Raw genomic sequence first — 24,240 nt, forward strand, 5'->3', positions numbered from 1 at the left:
CTGACAAGAAGCTGTTCTAATCTCTTCTCCTCCTTTCTTTTATATGCCTCTGCTGGCTTCTTCTCTCTTAGTATATTTAATACAATCTTTTAATCCCATTTACAGAGCCTTGACATATCTTTTTTCTTATGTAGTTCTTGCATTCATTTTCCTCTTCCAACCATGTATTTCCATTGCTCAGTGTTTCTTCTCCAGCTTCTCTTGCTCCTGTGTTACTTGCTTCTCATAAGCATCTGTGTTATAAGAAAGTTTTCTGTATTCTAATTTTGCATCCTAATAATTGCTCTTTGAATTCTGTCCCCACAGAATTGTTTCAGCTGTGTAGAAATACAGATAAGAAGTGAAATATATTGTTTATTTAAACAGCAACTTAACTTACCTTAAAATGTCAGACAGTGAAGAGCAATGTTCTTTCCTTGAGTGTTTCTACATGATGGAGGTGTTTCTTAGTCCCTTTCTCCCCACCATTCCTCAGAAAACTGGCCCATCAATGTGATATGGGTTGCAACTAATCTATTCAGTTTTGGACAGATTGCTCAAATGTAGACAGATGGAAGATGTCTTATTTGTAGATGTCTGTATCTGGGCTGCTTAGTCTCCCGGTATGGTCAACAAATAGAAACAGGTGCTTTTACAATATTTGTCATTTAATCTTGCTGTAGATCTGAAGCTGAAGTTAGATGATTCACATGCTGTAAATGTCTTAAGTTATGTGAGATGTTCCTTATTTCTGCTGTTGCCTGTAGTGTATAGTGGGCTGGTAGAGGTAATTCTCTGTTAAAGTCCTCAGTTTCTTTGGGAGTCCCCTTTCCCTAGGTCTGTTTCTGTCTCTAATTTGAATAGAAGTCAAACCTTTTATAAAATTTCTCTGCTGGACACCTGCCATGTATAACAACACATATTTAAACTGTGTCTTTGAACCTGTCTAGGAGGGTCTCTGACCTGATATGTGATCCTGTCCTGTCAGTCTGGGAAAGAGGATCAATCTTCTTAAGTCCTAGTAAGCAATCAGAAAAATGTTCACGTCTCTCTCTGTATCTTGTCCTTTTAGAGCCATGGTTTCATTCATCCTGTTTCGATTTTCTCTTTCTGCTCTGTACCTCTTGGTGTTTCTGGTGGCCCCACACCAAGTCAGGGTAAGGCATCACTGCAGCAGTGGAGTCACTGTCCCATGGCCTGCAAGCTGCTGTCTGTGTTCGGCAGGTTCCATACTCTGACTCCTGTCTCCAGGGAGCTGGTGGGTGCAGACACAGAGGGATGCATGCCAGCTTGGTGGCTTGGTGCCTGGCAGAAACCCAGCGGGATGCTAAGAGTCAGTTAGGATCTCTGTGTTGCTGCAGTTCTTGCAGCCCTACTCCTCCAGCAAGGCAATGGTACATGACTGAAAATACCACCCAGTCCCTGGTGTCAGCCACAGGCTTGGCATAGTATAGGGAAGCTCAGCCTGGGCTCTGGGGTCCTCCATGCCTGCACAAAATCTGTCACTGAAGCCCTGCCCATAAATTATCAAAAATCATAAGTATGGAAGAGTGACATTTTGTCACTTGCTTGGGAAAATGAATTGTTAGGATTTAAGCTGAGCCTTTAGAAATATTCCTAAACTTAGGAGGTATGTGACGTACCTCTGCCAGGAAATCATATACCAGCTCACATGAGGCCTTCTGATACCTACTCTCCCAATTTCTGCTGTAGAAGGACTTGCAGAAGTCAGTGTGTGCTTTTTACCTGCTAGGTCTAGGGAAACTTAGGTGATATTCTGAATTCAAACTCTTTTCTGCTTGTCCTCATTAATGCAGTACTCTTCTGCCTTTCTCTCCATTCCTGAGTTGCTGTCTTCCAACATGTCTTGGCAAGTTTCTTTTAAGCCATGAACCCTTTGGGGCCAGGGACATCTCTTGTTAAAATTTAAGTGCTGTAGAAGTGATTTTTACCATGCTAGCATAAAATGTAAAAATATTCATGAGATACAATAAAACTCTCAACTTACATGTATAGCCACAGTCGGGAATGTCCAGTTGAGAGCAGAACAGACTGATGCTTGCATAATAAGCTGCACTGGCTGCAAAGGTCTGGCCTTCTAGCTACACTTTTTACTATTAGTAATAATCTTCCCATTTTAAATGTAACTGATAGAAAGGAGAAACTTCACCATAAATTCATCTTTTCTTTTGGTAGTTTAAAAGTTTTGGTTTGTGATGCATTGATAAATACTGATCGAAATGGTTTATTGATTAATTAACTCTTTTTGATTCTGAATTTGCACATTTTTCTTCAGTCTGATCTTTATTATGAAAAACTCTGAGCAGTTAGCTTTCGTAGAGTAACTGCTATTAGGCACTTAGAAATAAAGATGTGGGTGGTGTGCCTTGTGAGGTACCAACTGGCATTAATTTGAGGCTGAACTTTGCACTAAAGTCCTAATACCGCTGTGGTTTTAAAATAGAAGCCATGTCTCTTATGAAAACATATATTTTTAGAATATTCACATAGATTTTTCTTCCTGTTTCATTTTTGGACACTGAATATTAATTAAAAAACTTTAACGTTTTACTTGGTGCAAAGAGAAGTAATAGAGGGAAGTTTAGAACATAAGAAATCTTAACATTTTTTATAGGCTGAAAATGAAAATAATTTTAAAGCTCATTTATGAATGATATGCATTTATTTACAATAAAATTGCTAATACTTCTATTATTAAGCCATTTAATAAAGCAGATGAGGTATAAGGCGCTCATGCATTTCGTTACCTTTAAAGAATATCAAAGCATGCTCCAGTACACTTCAGTTCAATTTTTTATGAAGTATTTATTCTTGCCAGACTACCTTTTAATGTACTTGCTTTATCATACTGAAGAAAAGCATTTTTTCCATTTTCATCTTGACTGATCGTTTGGCAAGTTTAAACAGATGCTCACTTGTTTTTTATTCCAGCTGGTTGGTAGTAAGGTACACATAAATGTAAAATCTGGCAGTTTGAAATAAAGACGTGGCTTAGAATATACACTATTTCTATATGTTTTTAGCTAAATCAGATGAATAAGTGACGATGGAAAGGGACATGATTGCCTGAAATGGGAAGGGAAAAGGAGTAGTTCAAAAATATTTCACCTAAGTAGGAATGTCAGATTTTTTTTTTCCCAAAAGCATTTTGCAAAGATGTTTTGAAAAGATAATGTTGCACATTCAGACAATGACACAAAATTAGCAGGTAATGACCTTCCCTGTTTGATTTGACAGTTGCTACTCGACTAAACTGTAACAGTAGACAAATAAATTGGTAAGCATTGGATACATGGAGTTCTTGTACTGCATGTCATACAAGGCAAAATGCCACAGTCAGAAATACAAGAAAGGAAAGTGGTCAGTAACAGTTTATAAAGCACCAATTATAAAGCAACCAAACAGTTTATAAAGCATCAATGAAGACACAAGTATTTTGAAAGAACTGAGTATACTTATGTACAATCAAAGTGTCTGGAAAGCACTGGATTAGCAGTCCTGGCAAGTACTTAATATCCTTAGTATTACCCTATCCTGATTACATCAAACAATTTTTGACTTATGAAGTATTCCCTGCAGCTGCAGGTGCAGTGTCTTATTACAGTGTTCATCTTTTCAGCGTTTTCTAGTGCAATGTCAAAGACATGTGTAGGTCCTGTGTACACAGAAAAGGGGACATTGAGGAAAACTGCATCAGCAGGATTGTGGCTACTGGCCACTGTAAAGTAGGACCCCCCTCTTTTCCTTCCCACTTAACAAATCAATGAGACCATCTTCTAGGATAACAGCGAAGTACCTGTTCCAGACTTTTCCACCCTGAATATTTCCATTGTTTATATTTCTACAGCAGGGAGCTAAAAAATGAAATATTTCTAGCTTTGCCTCAGCTCTATATGTCTTCCAAGTAAGATGACTCAAAGGAATGGGAGTTGATAAGTGGTCTGCAACCACTTTATTCACCAAGTCAGTAGGTGACCAAGATGGCTGTGGATTGCATTCTGTCTCAGGTACAGATGGAAGGCAGATTTGTCTTGGACCAGTGTTAAAGTGAACTGCTGAAAGGCCCAGCCCTGCAATGAGTGAGGAGCTAAAATACAGAATATTCCGTGAGGTGAGAACCAAGAGTGCAGGAAAACGACTTTAAGCACAGGGAAAGGCCTTTTCTTGTTTGTTTGTTTGTCTTTCCTTAAAGAAAGTAGGCTACCCTGTGCAGTTTTCTCAATGATTACAATTTCTCAATGTGAACACCTGAGTTCACAAATCTTGTCTTGATTTGTGGCATTATCTGAAGGATCAGATCGGGTTATGACATTTTTTGGTCAATTGTCTCTAAGCTTATGGACATATACTACTGCTACAAATTGATTCAAGGAACTGCTAGCAAAGTGTCTCTTGATCATGTTGGCTTTCTTCTAATCTTCATTCTCCCTGCTGACTCAGCAGTAAGTGCTCCCTTTATTGCTGAAGCTGCATGAGTCAGTAGAGTCCTCTGCCGGATGCCTTGTGTAGCTGCTGTGAAGAACCCCAGGGCCCTGAGGAGATGTACACTGGGTCCAAGTAGCTCTTTGTCTTGTCAGTTCCAGCCTGTTCTTTGGCCGTGATCTCTATGAGTGAAAATGGCAAAGGTATTTTATCCTGTACTATATTTTACATTCCATGAGAAATAAATGTACATAGTATTGTTTCCTAAACTGACAGGAAGAAGTAATGCCTTGATTCTCATATTTTGCTTTCTGTGTATCTAGAAACATGTGTACACACACAGCTCATTCACATGACCCTAGAGAGGACTTTCTTCTTCTGTGCTGCATCTCTGTATGTTTGCATGAGCAGCTTTCTAGTCTTGATTCAGAGGAGGTAATGAAGGCAACCACAGGGTACACTGGTGTGTCCTAGTCACGTAAGAGTTCAGGATGGAGGCTGACCTGTTCTGCTCAGGTGAGATGTTTAGGTGAGATGAATTTGCAGTCTGCAGATACAAGCATATCTTCAGTTTCAGACATCAGCACCAACAGGCCTTTGGAAGTCAGTGGAAAGGGGCACGCAAAAGTCACCAGCCCAGGTCTCTTCCTCCAAATAAATACGCTGGTACAAAATTGCCTCCCATGCAGTGATACAGGGTAGATCAGTCAGATATATCCCCAAACAGGTTTTTGCAGGCACACTGTGAATGCTTATGGAAGAGGTATGATGTCTGAAGACTACTTGTTATGTGCTGCAGATGTACCTTTTCCTCATTTCTTTTCAGTATTTGACATATCTCTACCACTGCCAAAGTGTCATTTTGTGCTGTTGTATTTTTGTGTTATGATAATCTCTTTCAATAGGAATGAGGATGGGAGTGGAAGCAATTCCCTAAAGTTTGATTTTATGAGTGAGGGAACCTCCAGACACTGTAAATGAAGCAAATGTGCCTTATTTTACTCCTACACCTCCATTTTTTTTCTAATTGCTTATTTTTGGTTTTTCTCTTTTTTTCCATTTCTTCACTCTTGTATTTAATGATACTACACTGAATAATCATATCTTTTTAACTATGGATTTTAAGTGTTTCAAAAGATAGCACAGTAACTATTCTATAGACACAAAGATGTCAAATTACTTTGCCAAGGTAACAGATAAAAATGAGAATAGAACTTTTTCTTCCTTTATCCTTCAACTACAACCTGTGGTGCTCTTTGTGCAGAACCATGACGCTGGATATAAAAAGCTGGGATGTGTTTACATAAGACATTTAAGAAAATTAAAATCTTCTGTAGTAGAAAGGAAATGAATGCCTTGACCTCTTTATACATTTATGTAGAAGTTTAATTTTATTCATAGGAGTAATTTCTCAGAACTCAATGGGATTACTCATTTGGTGCATAAAGTTTAACAGATGTAAGTGCCTTCAGGGTGAGAACTTATTGTGGATAACATCAACATTATCAGAGTTGTTTTCTGTTTTCTTTCTAATTCCATGCTCTTGACATTGGTTTGGTTTGGTTTTGGGTTGCTTTTTTTGTTAATTATTTGATGTCCTTCATAAAGAACTCTAACAAGACAAGGGGACAACTAGTCCTTGTCTTCTGTACTAGGTGAATACAATTTCATCTGAAACAGATGAAAATAGACAGAGTGAGATGAAAAACAACATGCACTATGAAAATCCATGAATACAGAGAAGTTACAGCTTATACTTAAAACAAACAAGACATCAAAGCCTTTGCTGGCTTCTGTATAAAGAATAAGTATTATTTAAATACATAGATACTGAGGTTTTTTACAGAGGTCTTGTTCACGTCTTCTTGCTAATTTGTCTATTTTTACAACTTTACTATATTTTGCAAGCCATTTTTCCAGGTAAAAATTGGTATAACTAAATTTACCTTTGAAAAAATTAAATGTAAGTGATTTAAAATTGGTAGTTTTAAGGGAACACCATCTGGTATGCAGTTATTTAAAAAGCCCATGAACATATTACATGACAACATTAATATGCAATTAAATAAGCGTAAAAATCTAGATTAACAAGTCAGTTCAAACTGCTGATTATGATTAATTTTGTAAATAAGTTTGCCATAATTTTGGATCTCTGTTAAGACCCCTGGTGAGATGTAGAAGGGATTTTTGTAGGATACACACTATAGCAGTATTTGAGGGGGTTAGTTGTACTTGAGGGGATAAGAACCGATAGAATTCACTCAGCATTTTGTCTACCATTGTCTTATTAATAAACACCTATAATAATGAAGGATTTGCAAAACTGGATTTTTAAGAGGTTTCTTTATAAGCTCACTTTCTATGAGTGACTTAGAATCACACTGAAAGTTATGACAGATATGGAATTACTATGTTTTAATGTATTAATTTAAAATACCAATGAAAAATTATTGGTCATTGCATTTTTTAGTGGCATTTCATATTATTTTTACATTATTTGATCAGGTTGCCTTTGTCACTGACATTCCATTGCTTTATATCTAGGGTGAGTTATGAACAGTCCCTGTAGTATTACACTGATTAACTTAATAGGAAGCTATGTGCAAAATAAGCGCAAATAAATAAATAAATAAACTAACCAAGTGCACAATCCATCCCTGTCAGCATTCCCAAGACACAAGTGAAGGATGGTATTGCAATTTCTTAGTGTCAGCGATTTTGAGTTTGAGAAGATACAAACTTTGGTTTGACAGAGGTAGTCTTCAAAAAGATAAAGCAGTTAGTAAATATTTTTATTTGTTTTGATTTCTAGGAAAGTGAAGGTCAGTTGTTACAAACTGCTTAGGGAGACAAGCTGACAGGAAGATAAAGGGAGAATGCTCCAGGAGCAGAAAGATGGAGGCCTTCATGCATTCTGAGAGCCTCACATTCTGGTAAGGAGGCTAAACTATTAAAATTCTTCTCTTACTGCATGCCAGTCTAACCCATGTTGCAGCACAAACATTGTTCAGTGGCTTGGATTGTAGATATGTCCTGCAGGAGTAAGTTTCAGTGTGATGCTGTGTATGAAAACCTTGATAAATGGCTGTTAATAGTTCAAAGGCAACTTTTAATAAATGTTTAAATATTTGATGTGTCAGAAAACATGACAGTGACACCAAGCAGTTTTAGCTATTTGATGAATAAAGAAGGTGGGAATCACCCTGGCTGACTCTGGGCAAAATAGGGTGTTCTGGTGCTACTTAGTCACCTACATTCATTCTTTCATGCTGTATCCCTTAGAAACCACTCCAGCACAGGATGTTTCCCTTCCCTGGGCTCCCTTTTTTGTCCATTGACCCCAATGGCAGTCCAGTCAACTAGCTTGGATCAGATGCCAACATTTTAGATGGCTGAAATGAGGCAAGATAAGCTATGCCTAAAATTTGCCAGCTCTCCTTCCACAAGTTTCTCCTCTCTGTTTCTGTATCTATCCATATATAACGCCTCAATATAACCTGTAGACTTCAGCCCACATGCATGCGTGTGTCTTCATGAACACATATACAAGCACATTTGTCTGACAGATTTTTTTTTAAAGATCTGATTCAGTCTTTAAAAAGCAACTAGTATGTATATGATAAATGAGAACTTGAAAAGTAAGGCATCACCTCTGTCCTTTCTGAAGTATTTCAGAATACTGTTAGCAAATAGCATTTCCCCAAATAGCAGCCTTCTTTCTGTTGGAAGGATGGTTCACTGCTACTCACTGCTGAAATAAAATACTGTAGCCTATCCCCACAGTGTTGCACTATTTTGCTGGATCTCTGGATATTTAGCAGAGACTGTGTTAAACACTATATTCTTCCCACAGCTCATCTCACAGGTAAAAATGCACTGCTGTAAATTAAATATACAAGTAAAATACATGGGTAAAAAATGTTTACAGCTTTTTAACTGTGATAGAGTGGAGGCAGGGCTGTGGCTATCTAACTATTTTTCAGGAGGTGAGAAATATTCTTAGTGTCCTAATGGCTGTGTTGTCGTTATAGTTGCACAAAGGTTTAAGAGCCAGAGGAGTGAGACCTCCTACTTACCATCTAGATGACATTGTTTACACAATTAGTATAAGCAATACGTTAACTGAAGCTGCACAGACCATCCTCTATAATTCAGTCTTATAAATCAAAGAAGGAATAGTGTTATAGCATGGTTGCCTTCTATGTATTAAAAAAAATTAAAAAGACAAAAAAAGCCCCTGCTCTGATACATAATTTGCTTTGGGTATTTTTATAGCAATTTTGGCTAGGTTTGATCAAATTGTGCCTTATCTTCAGGGCTTCAAGTTAAAAAAAAAAAGGCAGGTATGACTCCAAACTCAGCAGGAATTGGCTACCAGTGCAGTCAGAAGAAGCTGAGAGCCTAGACACCCACTTTCACATAGGTAAAATTCTGTCTAAGAGGGAGGCATGAGGTCTAGAACTGCTGAAGTCACTGGTAGCTGGAGGCCATGAATGTCTAACTGTTACAGAAACAACACATTTGCTCCTGTAAGAGGCAGAGCTTCTGGGCTTGGGCTCCTGTCGATTTCTAAGCTACACAGGAAATTCCAGAGACAATGCATTTATCACTTATCTAGGATTAATTATTCTGTTCCTTCTGATGGCAGAAGGATGAAAATTCCTGACATGAGCATTATTCCAGGTGAAGAGACAAAAGACGATTGTAAAATACCTCTAATATTAATATAAGGAAGCATAAATAATACATTTCTACATTTCAGGTTTCACTGATTTGATGCTGAATTCACAAATTAACCTACATCTTGAAATGTGTGATTCCTGGAAAAATGAAGTTCAGTTAATCCTTCCCACTGAGTCACCTCCACATCCCCATCTCTGCACCAGCTGGGGTTCCTCTCCATGTGTGTGGTGTTAGAGCTCTTACTTTAACTGAGGCTCTGCCAATCCCTCCTCTCAGCATATCTTCTCTAAGGAGGTCACCCTTGGTCTCCTTCAGTTTCTTGAACATGACCTTGGTGGCAGAGCAGCTCATCTGATGCTGTTCAGTGTTCGCTGCCCAGAGCCAGTCAATAGGTTGACTTTTATGCAGAAGTGAAGAAGTTAGAACAAATAGCACTGTGGCAGGTTTTTCTTTCTGTGGTATCTTAGATTTACTGAAAGACAGATCAGATGATTTTCTGTTACATTACCATTAACTAGTTTTTGGCAGTGATATTTTAATATTGTATGAATCATATTTCCAGTAGGCTGGAAGGTTTCTAAGAAGAAAGCAAGCTATGGCTCGTATTTAAGATACCAGGACTAACAGGTTTAAGTCATTGAGGTCATTTCAGACTCATAAAAGATTGTTAAAATACTCTGCTAGACTGTAATGATTTTGTACAGCAGAGTCTTTTCTGCAAACCAGTAATGCTTAATTTTTCAGTTTAAAGTAATGCATATATACCTGAACATATGCAGACACTATTGAAATATTATGTGGACTTTTTTCTAGATTAGGTAAATAGTATTTATTTTCTAAGTGTTACACTTTATATTTTGTTTTAAAACTGGCATCAGTGCTTTTGGGTGAAGGTATGGAAAATAAGCTGGAGATTCAGCTTCAAGTTAGCATACACTTTGATGGCCTTGGTCAAAAATAAATCTAGTGACTGTGACACAAAAGTATATTGTGAGACTGAAGTTCTCAAGGGTAGTGTGGAAAGGATTTCTATGATACTTGAACCAATGTAGTAATCCAAAGATGTCCCATAATTCACTGAAAAGAGGTTTTTTCCTTCCCTGGTCAACAGAAAACACGCAATGCCAAGGACAGAAAGTTTCAGTGTATCTGAGAAATATTAGTTAACAGTTAAACTTGAAATGCCAATAAATACTTAAAGGAAAAAATAAAGAGATTTCATTATTCCAGGGGAGAAAATGTTGTAAAAAGTGTATCGGTATATCATTTTTGGAAACCACATTTTTAATTTTAATTGGGAGTTTAGAAAAATTTAAATTTCTGCTTTTCTAGAACAAAGCAAAGTCAAATTATTTTGAATTTCCCCTGTGGATTTTTTTTTTTTCAAGGTTTTTTGGTTTTGGATTTTTGTTTCAGTTAAACCCCTTCCCTTCCCTTCCCTTCCCTTCCCTTCCCTTCCCTTCCCTTCCCTTCCCTTCCCTTCCCTTCCCTTCCCTTCCCTTCCCTTCCCTTCCCTTCCCTTCCCTTCCCTTCCCTTCCCTTCCCTTCCCTTCCCTTCCCTTCCCCTTTCCCCTGTTCTTTGCCAATTTGCAAGATTGCTATATGCTTTTTAAAAGTCAACTAGATGTCTTATTCTGTGTGGCCCAGAACAGACTTATAAACTCCTTTTTTTAATCTCTGATACCATAGACCAGCATATGAATATGATTAATATTGTATCAGTGATAAACAATGCCAAGCATGCATTACAGGGAGAAAAGAGATCTGTCAGTGCATTTTTTTTTTACCTGGTATTTTAACGCATAAAAGATTTGCATTTACATTTCATCCTAGGTTTTGAGTCATTACAATTAGAAGTTGCATAATAATTCAGCAGTACAGTTTACCAGCTGCTAGTTTTCATATAAACACAGTTTATAGCATCTTACTTTGTTTTGGAAAATAAAGAGAATATTATTAATTTTTAATGAATAAATTAAAATAAATCCCATTAGAATTATTTATGATTCCAATATTTTTAAACTTTAATATGGCAAATATCTCTATTTTATCTGTTACAGGTGAACAAATCACATTCATGGTTCAGCGTAATCCATTCATTGGTTCACTGATCCCACAGTCCTTCAGGCAGTGTGACAAATCCACATAATTTCCCTGAGTACTAGGTTGTACAACTGTGTATGATTAAGTTGAAAGATGTGTTAAAAAAAGTATAAAAATCCTTATGTAGCTAGACAGCTCCCTATGGCTAAATATCTCGGAAATCTCTGGAGTATTTTGTTATTCAAAGCAAAGTTGGCAGTAATTTACACTCAATAAATTGGTTCCAGATCTGCCTGTTTCAGATGATATCACAAAAACAAGATTTTCTGTGAAACTCCTTTACCTTTTGTCAAAGTGTATTCCTTTTAAGATATTTGCCATCACAAATGTAGATGATATGGAGATAAAGCAACTCTCTTGCTCTCCAGAGCATGACAGAATGTGGTGGATCAACAGTTCATATATGAGCTATGTTTTCATCAAATAAAATAAAATCATTCTTTGTTTTTTTCCAACATTTTGAAAAAGAGGTTTTGGATTCATGGTAAAATCATGGCATATATCATTCATAATGTGTTAATAAATCCTCAATTTTGTATGGACCACAGGGTCTCTGTAGAGAGGTACAATAATTTATGATTTTTGACCAAAGAAAAGTGAAAATTGTCTTGTGACAGTCAGGACGTGACTATGAAGAACTGATTCTATGCATGGTCTAAAGTCCTTTGATCTTTAAAAGCTTTACTGATGCTTTTGTAACAAAATTGGTTCATTTGGTTCAGCATTTTTTCAAAGGCAGATGTGAAAAGAGACAGCTTGTCTGTCTGCAAGTCGTAAATTCATAGCAAAAAAATGGTTTAAAAGTATAACAACAGAAATTATAAATGAATATGGAAGTGTGAAATTAAGAGAAATATAATTTAGACTGAACAAATAGAAAGTTTCCTCATGGTGTTATCAATTGGACTTGAAATTTTAAAACAAACAACAACAAAAAAGAAACATTGAAACAAAAAAGGAAATTATTTACAAGGTACAATCCAGCACTAGCAAAAGGATAGTTTAAATAATGTAATAGTTCTTTTATGTTTTGAACTTCACTAGCTCTGTGATTATGAATGGATGCAATTTCAGGAGAAAGGAGGGAAATATGCATTATTGGGATGACAGTGGTACTTATGTGTCTGCATATGTATGTCTGAGAGAAAAATGCTGCTGTGAAGTTGCTCCTATCTATATGTCCTATTATTAGAAAGAAAAAACCCTAATTACTTTCAAAGGAAATGCATTAAAAGGTCTATAGGCATCAGCTGCTTGACTCCAGATTAAGTTGCACTTGCAGGATGAGGACAGCAAGGTCTGTACTTCTGGTATAAGCATACTCTGTGACCTGAAACTAATTAGCATTGGAAATAACAAAAATCTCTTCTGTCCCTGTCTCTTTGTATCTTTACAGGTAGTATCTTTACTATTTCCATTGGCTTTGTGCTACTTGAGACAATTCTGGTTTTCATGCAGCAATGTGATCTTAGCTGACTGTATATCTCCACCTTTAGACTTTTATTTACTTTCTTTTTTTTTTTTTTTTTTTTTTAATTTCAGGAAAGCTTGAAAATATACAAGATTCAACTATCATAGAGTCACAGAATGGTTTGGGTTGGAAGGAACCTTAAAGATCATCTAGTTCCAACCCCCCTGCCATGGGCAGGGACACCTTACATGAGACCAGATTGCTCAGAGCCCTGTCCAACCTGGCCTTGAACACTTTCATTAATCTAAGCGAACATAAATGAACTTTGGACCATTTTCCTGGTTACTGGCGATGTTTGTAAAAGCTTTTTCTCTTTTCTCTTAGAAGAGGTTGATAAGAATTATTGCTAGAGTATAATATTTTTGCCCTTTTTTCACTTAAAAAGTATTAATTTGCATGTATTTGTCTTTTTGTTCATATCACAGCTTTGCAGCTAGGCGTTTATTTGTCGAACTGTTGCTTTATGGTGCTCCTCAGAAGTACATCAATTCTGTTACACAGATCGGTGCGTAAAACGCTTCCATCTGAAACAAAATTGATCCTGCTGTTTCTTTATTTATATACATAGGCTATCCACAGCTGTCTGAAGATATCAGGTGGAGTTGCAGTCCAAATGTAAAACATTCTTCATTCTGTGCTTGTGTTCATGTAAAATATAAGAATAGTGCCTATTTACATGTTATCATTTTCGCTTCAAGATATTTTTCAAAAACCATAAATTATCTTTTTCATGGTCAAAAGGCATTTGAATGCATGTGTTTATTGTTTTTCTTGCTTGAAATAAATAAACAAATAAATAACATGCAAAACCAAGTTCTAAATCAAAACATTAAAATACTAGTGAAGTATTTGTTCCCTGAAAAACAAAAATGGTAATAGATTTGTGCCCCTGTTGTTCTTAAGTACCTAATATTTTATATAGACTTACAAGAAATAAAACCAAATACTGGAACTTTTTAATAGTGGAAAAGAAATGGCTCAAAAATAGTATGCAAATAGGGTCAGTTGCTAAAACGTCCATTGCATGATGTCAGATTATTCTGTTACACAACTGCTTTATATGAACTCTTCTGGACACTCAGAAGAATTATGGGTTTTAATTTTGCGTATTAAAATGATTGTTTCCATACAGACACATACAGAAAGTTGCAGGCTCTCTTCAGAAAATGAAGTGTGTTGGCAAGGTTTTGGCAGCAGGGAGGGCTACAGGGACAGCTTCTTTGAGAAGCTGCTAGTAGCTCCCTCATGACTGATAGAACCAATGCCAGACGACTCTAAGACAGACTTGCCGCTACCAAAGGCTGAGCCCATCAACAACAGTGGTAGTGCCTCTGGGATAACAGACATAAGAACAGGGAAAAAAACTGTGCCCAACAGCAGCTGGAAGAGAGGAGTGAGAATCTGGGACACTTAAGATTCCAACAGACCGTGTGCTGGAAAATCTAGTCTAGGTGATGCTTTGCTTAAAAAGGTTGGACCAGATGATCCTTGAGGTCCCCTCCAACCTGGTGTTCTGTGATTCTATATGTGATCAAAGCAACTCTGCAGACACCAGGGTCAGTGAAGAAGGGCAGGAAGGTGGTACTTCAGGTCAGGAGCTGCACCATGGTGGGGCAGGCTGTGCCCCTGCAGTCCATGTAGTTCCACAGTGGAGCAGATATCTACCTGCAGCCTGTGGAGGACCCCATTCTGGAACAGGGGAATGCCCAAAGGAGTCTGTGATCCTGTGGGAAGCCCATGCTGGAGCAGGCTCCTGGCAGGACCTTGAGAGAGGAGCCCGCACTGGAGCAGGTTTGCTGCAGAACTTGTGACCCCACAGGGGACCCACACTGTAGCAGCCTGTGCCTGAAGAATTGCACCCAAAGAAAGGTCCCACACTGGAACAGTTCATGAAGAACTGCAGCCTGTGGGAACAACTCGTGTTGAAGTTTGTGGAGGACTCACTCCCATGTGAGGAACCCTGTGGCACAGGGTATGTGTGAGGAGCCCTCCCTCCTCCCCTTGAAGAAGGAGGTGCAGCAGAGACAACCCATGGTAAATTCACCACAGCCCCCATTCCCTGTCCCCCTGCACTGCTCAGGGATTGGAGGTAGAGAACTTCAGGAGTAGAGGGTTGAGATTCAGTTTTATTTCTCATTATCCTACTCTGATTTGATTCATAGTAAATTAAAATGATTCTCCCAAGTTCAGTCTATTTTGCCTGTGAAGGTAATTTGTAAATGATCTCTCCCTACTTTTAACCCATAAGCCTCTTGTCATATTTTATTCCATTGTCCAGCTGAGGAGGGCAGTGATAGAGTGGCTTTGGTGGGCACCTGACATCCAGCCAGGGTCAACCCTCTACAGATATTTATTTATGGGATCTTTTGGTATGGCCTTGCAATAAGCAGGGAAGTAGCATTTTAATTAAACACCACTACATTATCATTAGTACCAGGTGATTACAACTTTTTAGCTCTTGGCACCTTGTGATCTTGTAGGAAATAATGTTAAATTTTGGTAGCAGCAGTGTAACAAAATTCATCATGAGGCTTTGCAGGAGGGTGAACATGGTTGTATTTTAAACCAAAAATGCTTCATTTACTGTCATGCACACATTTTCATAAGCAGCAGAGCATGTGTTTGTCCAAGTAATCTGTCCAGCATTCAAGGATTAAGGAGCACGGGATGAGGCAGGCTGGCCAGGATTCCTTGTCGTGACATGGAGGGCAAGGAGCAACGTCTATTGAGCCATTATCATGTCTCTTGGCTTCTACCTAGATTAGCAGCCATGATAGTTTTGAACATCCTTTTTATATCCCCTAGGAACTCACCTCAATTTGTTTGGGTTTTTGTTTGTTTGTTTGTTTGTTTTCTGGTTCTTTTCGGGGGCTTGTTTTTTTTTTTTATTTGTTTTGGGTTTTTTTTTTAGTTTATTTTCCTCTCAGTCCTATCCAACCTCTATCACTTGGACTGATTCACTTTCTTTTGTCTCTACCTTTGTGTCTTAAGGTGCTCACCTGTTCAGGGTCTGGGCTGTCCTTAATTGTCTTATCCTGAGTACACTGCATGTAACAATGTAGGGATTTTATGGACCTGCTCATCTAGGTGCCATGAATACTCTTTTCTTTTATCCTTCTGCTGTTTCCACATCCAGATACTCCCACTCATTCTCCAGTCTTACTACTATTGCAATTCTCTGCATCCTGGGAGGACATTTTGGGAGCAACTTTGAAGTTGTGCAGTATGTCTCAACTGTGGTTTTAAAGCTTTACTGGGAGCAATAGAATCGGCCACTTTTTAACAGTACAGCCCAAGGTCTTGATCCTTTCATTATTGCACAAAGCAGGAAAACTATTCATAGATAAATATCAAGGATACCAGCTGAGTTTTTAGAAGAAACAGAGTTTGCAGGATCAGTGGTTCCCTAAAAAGGATTTTGGTGACTGGCAGTCACAAAATGGGCATAAAAAGGACCCTTTTCTCTGACCCATTGATTTTTTTTTTTATGTTTTTATATATCACAGAAATCAGATTTTCGAAAGGGACCTCACATTTGGTGACCTTGTGTTAAAGATGTCCACATATGTTAGCACCCAGAAGATTTTACCAAGTAGATCAAAAATATGTCTTATACAATGAGATGAAATTGAAAAATATTTTATAAAATGAGTCAAATTAGTTAGATCTACATGTAATATGATCTCTTGCAACATATACCTCTGATCAAACACAATTAATAATATCAAAGTCATCCCTTCATTGACAGATTAAAATAAACAAAAAGACTAGTTAATAGCAGTCTATTCAGTGGTGTGCAATTTTTTATTTTATTTTTTTTTTCTCATTCAAGATAAAAAACTTAACATGTGAGTATGGTCACAGCCATTCCATTCCCCACATCTGTGCAACCACAGCTACAGTGAACAAATATGAAAAAATACAATTCAACAGGTTTTTAATATTAATTTTAACAAGCTGCAAATACAAGTGTAGAACTGCACCTTTTTTTTTAATGACTTGGTAGTTCTTTAGAATTTACATGAACTCAAGCATCCTTGAGCTGCTGTTTGTATAAAACTTTTTATGAAGGTATTTTGTCAGTATTGTTCTTTTACTGTTACTCTGTATAGTTGTAATTAGAAATTTGGTTTGGCTAAAGAAAAAACTTAATGTTAAACATCTATTCAAATGAGAGTCAAATCTTTGAGGTTTTCTTTTTTTAAAAAAAGTTCTGGTAATTATGAAAAGTAGACAAAATGGCATAAAAAAAACATATTTGAAAGGCATTTTATAGAACCAATAGCGATGTATGTACATAGATGTTCATATGCATTCTTTTATCGCATACATTTCCATAATTCTGCCAATTTATCTGAATGTGTACAGTGATATATCATGGAGACATGATTTAGCAATCGCTAATTGACTGGGAAACACTGAGAATATTTTTGGTGCTGCAGTAATATTAAAAGCTACCTAACAGCATTAATAGGAGTTGTAAATGGTACCGTATTAACTGGTAATTTTCAGAACTTTGTGTCAAAGCAGTGCTTTTATTTTTTATTATTTAATAGGCAAGTGACTGAAATTTCTGCTACTGCAAAATCTACTGGAGTTTTTGTTGAGTTACTGGCAATCTGAGATGGGCAAAAGGTGACAGACTAATTTCAGAGTAGATAAGTGATAGGATTAATAATGAAATCCTACAAATATGTATTTTTCAAATGCAATGTAAATTCGATTTAATGCAAAATTTTTAGATCTAATTCATTGCCTTTAAAAGTGAGTACAATTCTGTCAGAATTTGGGGGGGGTGGTAAGGAGGAAGGTCCCCTTTTTAAAAAAAAAGTGAACAGAAGTCTGAAAGGTAAATGTTAATTTTCAAGGATTTAAGCACTGAAAGATTAGTACTTATTATTTAATTCTTGTAATAAATATTCTTATGATAAAAAAGGAAAATTAACTCATCTCCTATCTGCAAGCCAAATCTAAAATGAGAGTATGCATAAAATTGGAAGATAAACTGTTGCAGTGCTTACTATCTCTTTTTCCTGTATTTTCTGTTTTCTGATTCTCTTTACCTTTGATGGTGATTGAATAAACCTTAAATCTTTGTCTGAATTTTTAGAAAAAAAGGATGATCAAAGTATCATGCCTCTTTCAAAAATTTATTTTAGCACCTTTGATCTTCTGTGTGATTTGTAGACGATGACTTTACAGAGGTGATGCAAATTGTCTTTGCATCTTCTCACAATGATGTTGAGATAAAGAGCACAATTCTTTTTTTTTTTCCCTCTACTTCAGGCTCTCCAGGTCCTTAAAATATGTTTTTCAAAAATATTTCTTCCCTTTTTAAGATGTTTTATTGTAAATATTTTTCCTCGAATTGATACCTCTCAATGACTTCTGTGCTGAAACATCAGCCAATATGTTGGCTCTACATATTTTTAAAAGTAAGTTCTTAAAACATCTCAGCATTATCCTTCTGAATTCTAGTTCTTTCCAACAGGATGCAAGTGGAATAACTGCAATATTACTGAAAATTATATGGAGCTATTGTCACGAATAAATTAATTGAAATGACTGATAAGATCAGCATAAAAGAAACAAATGTAAGGCATACTTAGATTATGTATATACACAAAGCAGCGAAAGTACGGAGAAAGTTGGAGGAAGTAAGTGTTAAATTGTAGAGGTGATCATAGAATCATAGAATCATAGAATAGTTAGGGTTGGAAAGGACCTAAAGATCATCTAGTTCCAACCTCCCTGCCATGGGCAGGGACGCCTCACACTAAGCCATGTCACCCAAGGCTCTGTCCAACCTGGCCTTGAACACCACCAGGGATGGAGCATTCACAGCTTCCTTGGGCAACCCTTTCCAGTGCCTCACCACCCTCACAGTAAAGAAGTTTTACACAGTTTAGACTTTTACCAGTCTAAACTTCCCCTGTTTAAGTTTGAACCTGTTACCCCTTGTCCTATCAGCACACTCCCTAATGAAGAGCACCTCTCCATCCTCCTTGTAGGCCTCCTTCAGATACTGAAAGGCTGCTATGAGGTCTCCATGCAGCCTTCTCTTCTCCAGGCTGAAGAGCCCCAATTTTCTCAGCCTTTCTTCATATGGGAGGTGCTCCAGCCCCCTGATCATCCTCGTGGCCCTCCTCTGGACTTGTTCCAACAGTTCCATGTCCTTTTTATGTTGAGGACACCAGAACTACACACAATACTCCAAGTGAGGTCTCACAAGAGCAGAGTAAAGGGGCAGGATCACCTCCTTCAACCTGCTGGTCACACTCCTTTTGATGCAGCCCAGGATACGGTTGGCTTTCTGGGCTGCGAGTGCACACTGAAGCCGGCTCATGTTCATTTTTTCATCGACCAACACCCCCAAGTCCTTCTCCACAGGGCTGCTCTGAATCTCTTCTTTGCCCAACCTGTAGCTGTGCCTGGGATTGCTCCGACCCAGGTGTAGGACCTTGCACTTGGCATGGTTAAACTTCATGAGGTTGGCATCAGCCCACCTCACAAGTGTGTCAGGGCCCCTCTTGATGGCATTCCTCCCCACCAGTGTATCAATCAAACCACACAGCTTGGTGTCATTGGCAAACTTGCTGAGGGCACACTGAATCCCACTGTCCATGTCACCAACAAGGATGTTGAACAAGACCGGTCCCAATGTTGATCCCTGAGGGACACCACTCGTTTCTGGTCTCCAGCCAGACATTGAACTGCTGACCACAACTCTCTGCATGCGGCCTTCCAGCCAGTTCTTTATCCACCAAGTATTCCACCTATCAAATTGATGTCTCTCCAATTGAGAGACAAGGACGTCATGCGGGACAGTGTCAAACACCTTGCACAAGTCCAGGTAGATGACATCAACTGCTTTGCCCCTCTCTGTAGTTCTGTAGCCTCATCATAGAAGGCCACCAAATTGGTCAGGCAGGATTTCCCCTTAGTGAAGCCATGCTGGCTGTCACCAAGCTCCTTGTTGTTTTTCATGTGCCTTAGCATGCCCTCCAGGAGAATCTGCTCCAAGATTTTGCCAGGCACAGAGGTGAGACTGAGTGGTCTGTAATTCCCTGGGTCATCCATTTTCCCCTTCTTGAAAATGGGGGTTGTATTACCCTTTTTGCAGCGATGATGAACAGCATCAGGTTTGCCCTGGAGTTGTTGGAAAATATGCTGAAGAAGATGTCTTGCAATTTCTCATTTGCAAAATTGGTTTCTAAAATGTGCATAAATTAAAATATTTTACAGAACTATCTTTTTATTTCTCTTCATTATTCTATGAAGAATGGAAAGGAATTACAGTTAACAATTTAAAACCACTGTGCCTTCAGACTGAAATCTTGCAGCTATATGTAAAAAGAGAGATGCTTGTATATTATGTTTCCTTTTTGGCAATCTTTTCATATATGGAATATATGTAGGCAAAATATTTACAGCCTCTCAACCCACTGCTAACTAGCTCCTTTTCAGAAGTATCCTTACCGCTTATGCTAAATAGGTAAGTTAGGTAAACAACCACAAACCAAAGAATTTATGCACATACTGCAACTCCTATTTTACTGAGATGGAGTCTTAAAATTTTACTTAAGTTGGCAATTCCTAATGCAAAGCAAAGGTTCTACACTGGACAAGAACTAGAGGTTTTAATTTTTAGAAAAGACCTAAAGAGACCTAAAGAGAGAATTACGCACTATCTATCTTTCAAGCAAGTCACATTCTCACACCAATTGTAAGGGTTAAATATTTATTACATGTCCACCAGGGTCTTTACCAAAGACAAAGACAAACAAATGCAATTGCTCTCATAGGTCATTCCCGTATTGACTAAGAACTCAAATGGAATTGTGCATGAAAAATAGTCTGGATTGGACAAGGTTTGAAGCTTTTGAACTCATAAACATTTTTGAATGGGCACATCTTGTAGTTAGTAAACTGTAATGCACGAATAAAATATATAGTTCTGTATTACATGGTTGTGTATTTGTAAGGTATGTATATCCACACATGTATAATAGTATGCAAGAAAGCATAATCTTACAGGATGGCAATAAGTCAAAGATATCTTAATATGTCAAATTTTAAGAATTTTTACTTTCCATATATTTCTTAATGTTTACTGAATTGGGGAAGGAATTCCTATTGCTTTCACTCTAAATATGAAAAATATGCAAACACTGAGGTGATAAGTCCTGTGGAAATTCTTGGTTTTAATAGCATTTGTAGGCCTAAGCAGTGTTGGCTGCAGAGAACATGAAAAATCCTTCTTTTCTGATTAGATAAAGCAAAAAATAAAAAAATCAACTCACTTCCCCTCTTTTGTTCTGTTCCTTGCTTTCATTATCTAACCTTTGAGGTACTGAAGTAACTTTCCATGTTAGTTTAGTACTTCAGGGCAAATCTTACACTTTTGTTTCCGTGTTATGGAAACACTTGCCAACCTAGGGCTGTTCATTCTAGACATGTAGGTGTCATTAAGGTTATACAGCTCATCTCGTTGCCCCTTCCAGATTAGTTTTGCAACTCCACAGAAAATCCCAGCACAACAGGCCTTTGAAGGAGTATTAGAGGCAAAACACACTTGTTAATGCTTCCCCTCGAGCAGTTACTGACACTGTTGTAGTCTCTGAGTTTCAGTAACATTTGCAGTGTGACTTAGAACAAGAATTATTTTGACCTAGAGACCAAGAATGTTTTGTGCTAAGCCTGGATATGCATGGGCCTGACCTCATCTAATACTGTCTTTTTTTATTGTTTTTTTCATACTATAAACACCACGCTATCATGCCCTTCTAACAGGGTAATGTTATGTGATCTTTTATATGAAGGACCTTGTTACTCCCTAACTATAGCTATGTTTCCAAGAAACTAAGTACAAAATTAACAGTGACCATATGATACTGTCATATAGAAACAAACAAACAAAAAACAACAACAAAAAAAAAACCAACCTGAAAATGTGTGAGGAATCTCTGCCAGGACATGTTCACATTAGGGTTTTAGTTAAGTTCAGAGAAGCACTTTCAAAGTGAATCTCCCAGTGAGCTCCCTTAACTACACTTGCTGGCACCATGGAGCAGTCACCCTGCACACATATGAAACTCCCTTTGGATGAAATGAACCTATGTGCTCCTGGCCTGCATACCTCAGGCACCCTGGCTGCTTAGAAGTGTCTGGTTCATCGGACCAAACTATTTTTAGCATTACAATCTCTGAAACATGTACAGTATCAACATCAAGTCCTCAACCTCAACTGTTTGTCTCTGCCAACCTACTCCTACCATGCAGCACTATTTGCCAATTGTAAGAGCATTGAACTGTCCTCCAGCAGTGGCTGTTGTACCATTAGAAAAATATAGACGTCTGCTGAAATTGCCAGCAGTGTCGCTGTGCAAGAAAAGGAAGCAAATTGCTTTTAACTGTAGCCTTAGCCTGGTTATCCTTAGTGCCTGAACCTTTGGTATATGTTTCTCAGTCTTTACTATAGGAATTGAGGAATTAAGATCACTGATTAAAGAGTAGCAGCTCTATAAATATTTGAATGCTGCTATTAGTAAAAGAGGAATTAATCTCTCACTGGAATAATGTAGATTAGATCTGGATAATTCATTTGTAAATACAGCCCTTGAAATATGGTGAAAAAACATTTCAGAAGCACAGAAGAATAAGGAAATCAATGTTTCCAGGTTGCTGAGAGGCTGTTACTAAATATAGTAAGTAAAATGCATGTATTTGTTACAGCCCTCTAGTTATGTACACTATGAGACAATTCTGTCATACAAATTAGAAAATGAAAACACCTACTGGGTCATTAAGATAATGCTCTTCTCAGGGTATGATTCCCTCTGCAAAGTGCTGTCTAGGTATTTACATAGTCCAGTTTTAAATGGCTTAAGAAAAAGTCTTTTAGATTTCACAACAGGACACTGTTTTGTAATTGAAAGCATACAATTCTGAGATTGCTTTACAAGTGATTGGCACTCTTCAGAATGTATTTATAACATATCTCTTGTAAAACAAACAAGTATACTCAAATTATATCCTGAGGAAGCTAATTTTCTTTCTTAGCTACTGCAGTACATCTGTCATTCTCCTCACTATTGCTACAGTGATGTCATGCTCAGCCTAAGTCCCATAAAAGCTTATTCTCAGCTCTAACCTTTGTTTTATTCTTCCTAACTGTCTCCATGTAAAACCTTTATGTCCAGTGCGTATCTGCTTCTACTCTGAGCTCAACTGCATGAGATATTGACAGAAGTATTACAATTGCTGGATATATGGAAGGAAGCTTGATTTTTCTTTAAAGAAGACTTTTTGCCTGTCTACCTTCTAATGAAAATTAAGCCATCATTTGGGTTGCTGAAATGAGTGAAGCAACTATTAGAAGATGTTGTCTTGCCATACAGGGTGCAGCAGAATTTTGCATAGCTTGGCAAGTTCTGCAGGCAGTGTGGTTTAGGGAGCAGCATTTGAAATCTTCAGGCATTAAGGTATCTTGAGGAAGTTGGTAGAAATGGGTGTCAAATAAGTGCCCCACTAGCGTGACTGACCACATACAGTGGTTATGACAATGCAGTCTTGCCCATCTGTGTGGGGTTCATACCTTAAACATTCCAGTTTGCATATGAGAATTCATGACATATTCTTATCATAAACATGAATTAATTCTTCTTGAAGATCTGGGTGTAGAATACACCACTGAGATATCCAACAGCTGAGGTGGTGGCGCCTTGGGGAAAAAGTATTTAAGAAAGAGCAAAACACTGCACAACAGAGAGGAGTGAGTTAATAAAAAGGAAGCTGAGAAACAGCCCTGTGAACACTGAGTTGGAGAAGGGGGTGGGGGTGAGGGGAAGATGGTTTAGGTTTTGTCTGTTTTGACTGTGATGGTAATTCGTAAAGGATCTCCCTTACCAAATGATCCATCCTTATCTGAACCCATGAGCTTTTCATCTTATTTCCCTCACCCCGTCCTGCTGAGTAGGGGGAGTGATTGATAGAGGGGCTGGTGGAGGTCTGCCACCATCCAAAGTCAACCCATCCCCCATCATAGGTGTTCATATGTGATCTTGGTGATTCCAGGTACACATATCTTTGAGTTCAGGTTGAGGAATACTACCTGGGTGTGAGCACTGTTTCTGGAAAAATGAATTGGATGCTTCCTTTTAGAAACCATGCAAGCAAAGTGCTGTATGCAGTCAGGGTGGCAGAGGAAGTGGAGGCTAGACAGGGAAAGGATAAAGTTCACTGTGGCATTATGTATATACACATTATGACACTTCAGGATTTTTTTATTTTTTTTAAATTCATTTAAACATAAATACTCTAAATCCCTGGAAGGCACAAAATAGAAATTCTTCAGTGAATGAAACCTCGTGCTACACAATCAATGAACTTTTATCCTTTTCATTTTGAAATTAATTAGCATTACTTTGCTTATTAGTGTAATTTGGTGTTATCCTTTTTTCTTTCCAAATTAAAATGCACTATGATATGCTCTAACATGAATAAGAAGTTTAATTATTTTTCCAAGGGAAAATGTTTAATTTAAGCTTATACTCAGTACT

General features: G+C 37.7%; 1 long non-coding RNA gene across 3 annotated transcripts in view; it reads left to right on the forward strand.

Moving 5' to 3' along the window:
• The window catches only part of LOC133272882 (uncharacterized), a 57,849-nt gene that overhangs the window by 14,155 nt on the left and 19,454 nt on the right, over positions 1–24,240 (forward strand). For 2 of the 3 annotated variants that reach the window (XR_009744593.1, XR_009744594.1), the window contains exon 2: positions 7,235–7,355. This is a non-coding gene — a long non-coding RNA (uncharacterized LOC133272882). Of the gene's footprint in view, positions 1–7,234; positions 7,356–12,750; positions 14,659–24,240 lie in introns of those variants that run through there. The other variant, XR_009744592.1, reaches the window with a different exon arrangement.

This window comes from Pezoporus flaviventris, unplaced genomic scaffold (assembly GCF_033815535.1).
Source record: "Pezoporus flaviventris isolate CSIRO_AGI_PZ_B2104156 unplaced genomic scaffold, CSIRO_AGI_Pfla_v1 ptg000031l, whole genome shotgun sequence".
NCBI classification, from domain to species: domain Eukaryota; kingdom Metazoa; phylum Chordata; class Aves; order Psittaciformes; family Psittacidae; genus Pezoporus; species Pezoporus flaviventris.